This window comes from Lepidochelys kempii, chromosome 6, assembly GCF_965140285.1.
Source record: "Lepidochelys kempii isolate rLepKem1 chromosome 6, rLepKem1.hap1, whole genome shotgun sequence".
NCBI classification, from domain to species: Eukaryota; Metazoa; Chordata; order Testudines; family Cheloniidae; genus Lepidochelys; species Lepidochelys kempii.
This window is the reverse complement of record NC_136385.1, coordinates 17,792,183-17,801,282: the sequence shown is the minus strand read 5'-3', so window position 1 is coordinate 17,801,282 and position 9,100 is coordinate 17,792,183. Positions and strand designations below refer to the sequence as shown.

General features: G+C 43.0%; 1 pseudogene; it reads left to right on the top strand.

The window, feature by feature from the left end:
- Positions 1–3,860: 3,860 nt before the first annotated feature.
- LOC140913577 (up-regulator of cell proliferation pseudogene) lies at positions 3,861–7,121 on the top strand (annotated as a pseudogene).
- Positions 7,122–9,100: the final 1,979 nt, after the last annotated feature.

The following is a 9,100-nucleotide window of genomic DNA, read 5'->3' as shown; positions in this document are numbered from 1 at the left end:
CTTGTGGCATGTAGTAGTTTAGATAGTTTAGTGACTTTTTTCTTTTGTAGACAAGCAAAGTGTGTGTTGTAAATAGCTTGTCTAGTTTTTGTAAATTCCAGCCACGAGGAAGTTTGTGTGGAGGGTTGTTTTTTTATGAGAGTATCCAGTTTTGAGAGCTCATTCTTAATCTTTCCCTCTTTGCTGTAGAGGATGTTGATCAGGTGCTTCCACAGTTTCTTTCAGAGCGTGCGGCACAAGCTGTCAGCATAGTCTGTGTGGTATATAGATTGTAATGGATTTTTTACCTTCAGTCCTTTTGGTATGATGTCCATCTGTCTGCATTTGGAAAGGAAGATGATGTCTGTCTGTATCTGTATGAGTTTTTTCATGAATTTCCGATCTTCCAGTTTTGGACAGTTATCAGCTATCTCACTCCCGTATATGTCAACATGTGATTGAATATATTCCAAAGTTAATTTATTGCCTCTCTCTCTGATCCTCCAAACCTCTTTATGCATTGCATTGATGAGAGCATTCTGGTTTCTTCTAAAGGAACTGAGGATCGACACCTGTCAACAAAGATCACAACACTGGCCTCTATTTCTGCTCTGTTTATTTCTTGTGGTGCCATGAGTATGTTCTCCACTAGGGTCCTGGATGAAGACATTCTTCATTCACAGCCACCATTCTTAAAGGATTTATTTGATGAACCATCAGTGTACCGATGAATCTGTTTGCCTTGTGACTGATACTGTTCAATGGGCTTTTCTACAATTTTCTTTAGGGTGGCCAACTCCGTATGTTCCTTTGAGCAAGGTTCCCAAAGGGAGAGATATTTATTAAAGTAAATAGATTCATGTGGAGGGATTAGTGGGTGTACATGTTGCTTCACACACTCTACCCTCATAGCATCATCAAGTGTTTCTGTTTCTCCAGTAGCCTTTGTGCACTTCTGGAAACAAGAGGATCTTTTCAGCCTTAAGTTGGTTTTCCAGTTTCTGAACAGACCTGAACAGTGATGACATTCAGATAGGGAATGAGATAATTTCCATGCCAAAATAGCTATTCTTCTCTATGATTCTCAAGTGGTTGAACATCAAAAACTCTTTTTACAAATTGCTGTTGGAGTGGATCTTACACCTCCAGTTAGTGTGTGAATTGCAGATGACTGCACAACATTGATCTTGGCAAGGTTACTGAGAGCACTATGTGACCAGACAGGTAAGAGTTATTCAAGTATTGGATGAGATATTGAGCAGCATGTTGTTTTCAGTGTTCAAACATGTGAACCCCAGTTGGTACCTGCAATACATTATAGAAGAGCCAATCTCTTCTTTGCTTTGGCTGCCAACTTTTTGACCTGTGGTCCAAACATGAGTACAGTGTCAATGTCACTCTAAGGTATAGCAGATTTTTCTCAACAGCAATACCTTCTCCAGCCAGTGTGAAGATTGGACTGTAGTTGAACCTCCTATAATTATGGTAAAGTAGGTGGACTTTGTTTTTGCTGGATTGAGCTTGAATTTATGTTGCGTTGCCCATCTAGTTACGATTTCTAAGTCCTCATTCAATCCATTCTCCATATATCTTTTTCAAGACCCATGGTATGAAGTGCAACATCGTCTGCATAGGTGTATTCATATCATTTCAGGTAGTCTGACAGACCAGAGGAGAGCAGCAAAAAAACACCAGGACTTAATACTGAGCCCTGAAGAAATCCTGGCCTCATGGTCTTTGAAGGAGTATAACTTAATCTTAGTGGGTTTTTTTCCTGTATGGTAGGAAACCTCTTATCCAGAGGTGCATTTTACCAAACTCCCATCTCACTGCCTATTATACCAGACTCCATTAAATGTTGCACTGAGTTTAAAACAGACTCCTGTTGATGACTGCGGTGGCTTTTTCTGGAAGCCATTGCTAAGAGGCTGCCAGAAGGCCACCAGCAAGTCTGTCATTGAGTGCAAAGGCCCATAAGCCATTTGGGTAGGTTCTACCTTTCCTTCTTTTAGAAGCCACCATAGAAGCCTTGACTGTACTGTTCTTTCCATTATATTGCAAAGGAGACTGATTAAAGATATAAGCCAATAGCTGCCTGGAAAAGAGGGATCCTTGCCGGATTTCAGAGAAACAGTAACTGGTGATTTCCATCAATTTAGGTACCTTCCTTTTTTATGCTTGAGTAATTTCTGATGTCCAACAACCTGGCTCTAGCCTTCTTCCCAAAGTGCTTTAGCTCATGGTCACAGATGGGGTCCAGCCCAGGGGAATTGCTTGGTTCAAGCTTCTCTATTGCATCTTCTCGCTCAGGTATGAGAAAGATCTCTCGGAAGCCATGGTACTGAATTCTATAGGCACATATTTAAATGATCTTCGCCTTTCTTCCCAAATACTCCATCTTGCATGTTTTTGCAATGGCTCTATCCTCATCACCATATATGAGCCTGGTCATCTTGGCATAATGTTCGAACAGCGTACTCACAGACTTTGTCATCGAATGCTTCTACACCTCTAGTGTTCAAGATATTGGTGTTATTTAAATTATACGCCTTTGTCTGTTTGTTCTCAATTTGCTTCAATATCATCCATCAATCTTTTCCTCTGTGAGGATCCAGTCTTATTAAACTAAGCCAGCCCTTCGTTCAAGCAACTATTTACAGAGCTGCAGCACTTGGAGCTTAGCATTCGAGCCATGTGCACACAGACTGACCTGCTGGTGCTTTCTCCATACTCTTCCCTCCTGCAACTTGTGACCCTCCCTCTAAGTTCCATGCTGGTTGCTACAATTTCTAGTCATCATTCAGCCTTTGTAACATTTGCGGATCTGTCTCCTGGGTAGAATATGCTGCTAGTGTGGGCCAGTAAGCTGACTGCATATTCATCCTCACTTCCTGCCCTAGTGTGATGTACTGAGAAGAAAAGTGGTGACAAGAACACCATCAGGTGAAGTAGTAAACAAGGGAGGTGGAAAGAAGGAAGAATTTATGCATTGCCTGAAGGATTGCCTGCATTGCAACTGAGCAGAGCTGGATGAGTAAGTGTTTGTTTGGTTTGGTGGTGGTTCCAAAAAAAAAACTTTAAAAAACAATATTTAGTTTGCGTCAAACCAAATCTAAAATATTTTGAAATTTTTGGTGACTCAGAAAAGTTAATTTGGGACCTGTTTCAGAGCAGGATTTCAAACTTGGCTTTCCCACATCCACTGGGCTACATGTTATGGGAGGACTGGGGGAGGGAACAGCAGCACCACCTCCTCCTTCTTCTCTGGCCATTTTATGAATGGCTGAAACCTCTCATATCAAAATTGCAATAATTTTAGGCCAACCAAAACCACATTTCTAGTTGAATACATGACCTGTCTGAAAGAATTTCCGTAGCTCTCCATAAGTGTGGCATTTCAGTTAGGATGACTGAGAGTGTGACAGTTGGGTCAAATCTGTGAAGGTTGCACCAGATAAATGGTGCTTCAGTACTCCAGCTACACGACCCCTCTAAGTGGTTGTCACTTATAAGGAGCATGCAGACCTCCATGATTTTTGTTTAATAATTGCAATTCCTTCACATTATGGCCCTAATACCAAAGTAAGAGTTCCACCTGAAAACATTTTCAGTTTATCAAAGTGTTTATGTTGTATTACCTTTCTGCAGAGAGACCAAAAGCCCTTCAGTACATCGAGTCAAAGTTAGAAAAGGAGAAATACAGAAGCAGGAAACTAAAGCTGAGAGATGTCCTGGAAATCACACCAGAAAGTCTAAAGAACTGCCCTCCTCAGACAACAGGAGATTTACCTTGGCATTTCCTCAGGAAGCTCATGGCTCTGAATGGGATGGCAAGAAGCACAAGCCTTGAGCACAGGGTACCCACTGATCAAACACTAACTATGGACAAAGAGGAGCTGGATATTCCTGAAGATTTTACTTTTCTCAGTGACACAGACACCAGTGATTCCCTGCACACCCTTGATGTTCTCTGTGCCATTCTGCTTTCCTCAGACAGTTTCCTACAGCAGGAGATCCTGTCCAAAATGTCCATGTGCCAGTTTGCTCTCCCTCTGCTGCTACCTGCCCTCGACACCCCCAAGTGCACCCTACTGCTGTGGGCCATGAGGGACATGGTGAGGAAGTGGAGGCCGCACTCCCTGTCAGAGAGTAGAGGGTTCAGAGAGGAGAGCCTGGTGCTCACGTCAATGCCAACCATTTCCTTTGTGCGGATGGGGAGCTGCAGCTTCTCCAAGTCCCACCTCCTCAATGAGGTTCTCAGCCCCTCCCAGCAGCACCAGGATTTCTTCATCCATCGAGACATGGAGTCTGGGAACATCCCTCGGGAAATCGCAGGTGGGCTGCTCGAGATTTCCTGGTATTTCCCTGCTGGGAGGGAGAATCTGGATCTTTTCCCAGAGCCTGTTGTGGTTGCAAACCTGCGGGGAGACATTGAGTTGCACTGGCTGCAGTTCAGCTTTTTAACAGAGGTCTCCTCAGCAGTGTTCATATTAACGGAGAGCATCAGTGAGAGAGAATGCACGCTGTTATCATCTCTGCAGGGATCAGCCACTAAATACTACTTCATCTTCAATTATCAGGCTGGGAAAGCCAAGCAAACGCTGGAATTCCTGAAAAAGTTAGCCTCGATGCTGAAACTGAACAAGTCACATGTGCTGTGGAAAGGAGGTACCACAAATAAGGCACAATTTGTAAAAGTTCTGCAGTCTGCAATAGCAGCCATAATGAAATCTTCTCCCAAGAGAGTGAGTATAGAAGCCATGGCTGAGACAGCACGTCAATTAGGCATCCAGGTAGATGAGGATAACAAGGAATGTCAGACCCCAAACACATATGCAAAGGAAATCACTGCACAAATCAAAGATGTGGCAAAGTACAAGAGGGAAAAGCTGAGACTCCAAGGGGAGACATGGAGAAACTTGGCTGAAGTGGATAAAGAGCTGTGCCGAATGAGAAAGCAAGGAGACACCCCACTGGAGAACTATAAATCTCAGCTGAAAAAGAAATTAATGGATTTATGTGCTCAGCAGAATAAACATGACCTTACTGATGGTTTGATTACATTTATTACTGGAATAGAACACCTACATCACAGGGAGAAACATTACTTCCTGAAATGGATGAAGTTTGGCCTGGATCCCACTGCTAGGGAGAATCTTTCTAAACTATGGGATCAATATAAAGAGAAATGCAAAAACTCAAAAGATGACCCCAAAATGTTTGCAGAGTTAGACAAATTAATCTCTGCCAGTTCCTTAGGAGTGCAGCATTTCATGCGTGAGTTGGGGCAGTTTTATGAAGCTGAATGCTCAATGGTTAAAGAAGGTAAAATGGCAGAAAGCCAAAGGCAATTCACCCATCTCCCAAGCATAGCAGCTGACCTCATGCTGAAAGGGTTTCCCATGGAGATCATTGATGGAGACATTTCCAACATCCCACTGCAGTGGGTAACAGATGTTCTGAGTCAGCTTGATGCCAAGCTGGGGGGAAGGTACAGAATGCTGGTTCTGATGGTGCTGGGAGTACAGAGCACTGGGAAATCCACCCTCCTCAACACCATGTTCGGCCTGCAGTTTGCAGTGAGCAGTGGCTGATGCACACGGGGAGCCTTCATGTTACTCATTAAAGTGGCAGGGAACTTTCAGCAGGAACTGGGCTGTGATTTCATCCTGGTGATAGACACAGAAGGCTTGAAAGCCCCCGAAATGGCCAAGCTGGAGGATAGTTATCAACATGACAATGAGCTGGCCACCCTGGTGACTGGACTGAGTGACATCACCATCGTTAACATGGCCATGGAGAATGCCACTGAAATGAAAGATGTTCTGCAAATTGTGGTCCATGCATTTCTCAGAATGGAGAAAATCGGGAAAAAAAACAACTGCCAGTTTGTGCATCAGAATGTCAGTGACGTGTCTGCACATGAACAAAACATGAGGGACAGGAAACACCTCCTGGAACAGCTGAATGAAATGACCAAAGTTGCAGCCAACATGGAAAAGAAATGCAAGGAGATGAATTTTTCTGATATTATGGATTATGATCTGGAAAAACACAATTGGTACATTCCTGCTTTGTGGCACGGACTCTCCCCCATGGCTCCAGTGAATTTGGGATACAGTCAAAAGGTTTATGAATTAAAGAAATATTTGTTTGAATTTCTGAAAGATTGTTCACAAGAGAGAACTCCCAAGGACATTCCCCAATTTCTTGAATGGGTGAGGAGCCTGTGGAATGCTGTAAAACATGAGAACTTCATTTTCAGCTTTAGAAACAGCCTTGTTGATGAAGCCTATAACCAGCTGTCTGTGAAGTATGCAGAGTGGGAATGGGGTTTCCGGAAGGAGATACCTTTCTGGGTATCTGAAAAGGAAACTTTCATCCAAAATCAGCCACCAGATAAACTAGACCCTAATCTTTCAATCAGACTAAAGAGTGAGGCACAGGAAAAACTGAGGCAAGAAGCAGAGAAGATTTTGAATCATTTACAACAGTATTTTGAAAGTGGAGCAGCAAATCTGCACCTGATAGAAAAGTACAAAGAAGATTTTAGAAGAAGTGCCAATAGTCTCAGGAATGAACTGGAGAGTTATTCATTCAGCAAGTGGCAAGAAGCGATTCATATTAAAAAAGGCCAACACAAAACAGACTCTGTCCTGTCAGAGTACAAGAGAAAAATTGAAGAGAAAGTGGATGGGCTTCTGAACCATTGCAGGAAAAGCAACTGTAAATTAAATAATGATGAACTGGAGAAGGAATTGGAGAACATGTGGAGAGAGACATTGTCAGAATTATCACTCATTCCTTTACAGAGACGCAACATATTTGAAGATGTGGAGTTCTAGCTGAGAAGAGACCTAGCGGATAGGGGCAGTGCAGTCTGGAAGATGTTACGGGATGCCAAAAGCTTGTGTGCTTATAAAACACAAAATTTCAAAATGAAAAAGGAATACTTAGACTTAAAAGTGTTCAGAGGTTACACACTATCAATATCAGGTGTGAAAGAATTCTTGACACAGGAATGCTGGCATAAAACAGAGGCTTTAGCTAAATCCTTAATAGAAGAGTGCAATAGTTACACTGATGGAAAAGTAAATGGCAAAGCAGATTATGATGAAACTTATTGCAGAGAGTTGTTCTAAAGAGCCTAAAGGAAGCCTTTACATTGAAATCAAAAACAGGCTGAGAAACTCTTTTGTGAATGGAGAATTACAGAAGTTAATTCCCTTAAATGTAATGGTGATTCTCTTTTAATATCAGACACAGGTTGCAGCTTCCAAACAGATAAAGAAACAATGCTATTTCACATTTCACATCCCATCACATTTCACATCACATATCGATGTATGGCAAAATTAAAGAAGGAGGGAAAGACCCAAATGTGGAGATTCTGCACCTCTGTCTTAAGGAGCAAATCGCCAAAATCCCAATTTGTCCTCACCACTGCATTTTGCTGATACAGTGGTACCATCCAGTGACCTGCAAACCTTTCCCACATGAGTGTTCCCTCCAAGAGCCCCCGAATACGAACCATCCACTTCTGCTACTTAGAGGATCAATATCCTGTGCTTTTATGGCTAATCTGACACCAAACAGCCTGGCCCTGATGCTCGCCTTCTCTGGGGTAACACATGGGAGGGGGAAAGTACTTCAGAAACACCAATGAGGGAGGTTTGCAGCATAATGTAATGGGGAAAGGAGGGATGCAGCCAGCAACCCCAAAAGACCCTGAGGTTTCAAAGGGAATCCCCACAAACCCAACAGACACCAAGGCTCCATGGGAAACCCACCCCATCCCTGGGAATGGTCTTTCCCTCTGCTCTGCTCACTGCCCCGCACACATCTCTCATCCAGGGTAGTAAAGCTAAGAAGCCATGGTGCATTGGCTATTTGCCCTGTGATTGCCTGCTACCCTTCTGCATGGGGGTGCTGTGGGGAGAAGCCAGGGAAGGCAGTTAGTGGTGCTAAGAAATCTGTGGTCCCAGCTAGAAGGTCACATACTGCCATTTTGGCTAATACTTGCCTGGGTTTCCTCCCCCCTGCTCGCATGGCATGGTTTGGCCCAGCTCTGTCTGTAACATCCAAATGGATCCTTCTGGATGAAAGTGTCTATAAAGATGTGAATGAACATTTCAGTAATTCCTGTTGTATCCAAACGTGATTTTAAAATTGCTTTAAGTGAGCTGTGGCAGCCAAGGTTGAGCTTCACTGCCCTGACTTTCACTGATGTATAAATGCCGATGATTTGACTATTTACTGTCCTACAATTTTTGCCTGATCTCATTTGCTTGTTAGCCAGATACTGTATAAGCCCCAGTTCAGGCCAACCAGGAGCTTTATAAAATGAAATTCTAAAATGCCATGTTTGACTGATGTTGATTTATTTTGTGTATAAATGATCAAGAATTTTCAAAGAAAATTAAATGAGAAATGGTTTACAGGAGAGTGAGACGAGGTTTTGAGAGAGGAACATCCTGAGTACAATTTTTTTTCCTATTGATTTTCTGTGAATAAATGTTGGCCCAGGTAGCTGCCAGAGATAAAGTTTAAAACTGATCTGTGTATATTTTTATTCTCCTTTTGAGGATAACATGGATAAAAGAGACATTTAAGTGCGCATTGTTAGACAAATAAATATGTACGTGTGCCCACAAGATATATAGCACAGCCCTCCACATTTCTGTCTAGCCCCGCTAAGTTCCCACCATGGGGAAGAGGCTGCCCCTGTGCATCTGTACTGAGATTTGCTGGCTATTGATGAGAGAAATTTTCTCCATTTACGCTGGGGGGATGGGCGAGGAAGGGAAGTGGTGGATGCTGCCCTCTCCAAGGGATTAAAAAAAAGCCTAGAAATGTCACTTTTTGGCCAGGCATGCGATGCCCTTACACTCCGCTTGGTGCCATTTCTCTGTCTGTCTCTCTGTCTGTAATGGGATAGCTTTTAAATGCCTCATCTGATCAATTTCAAAATTTCAGGTGGTGCCCTGGGCACCAATGGCCAGAACCCTTTTGATTTGAGGGGAAATCAGTCAACTGAATATGAGGGAGAAATGAAGCTCCTGGCATCCCAGTGGAGTTTAAGATGTTGGCCACCTGAATGACTCATCTCCCAGAAAAAAAC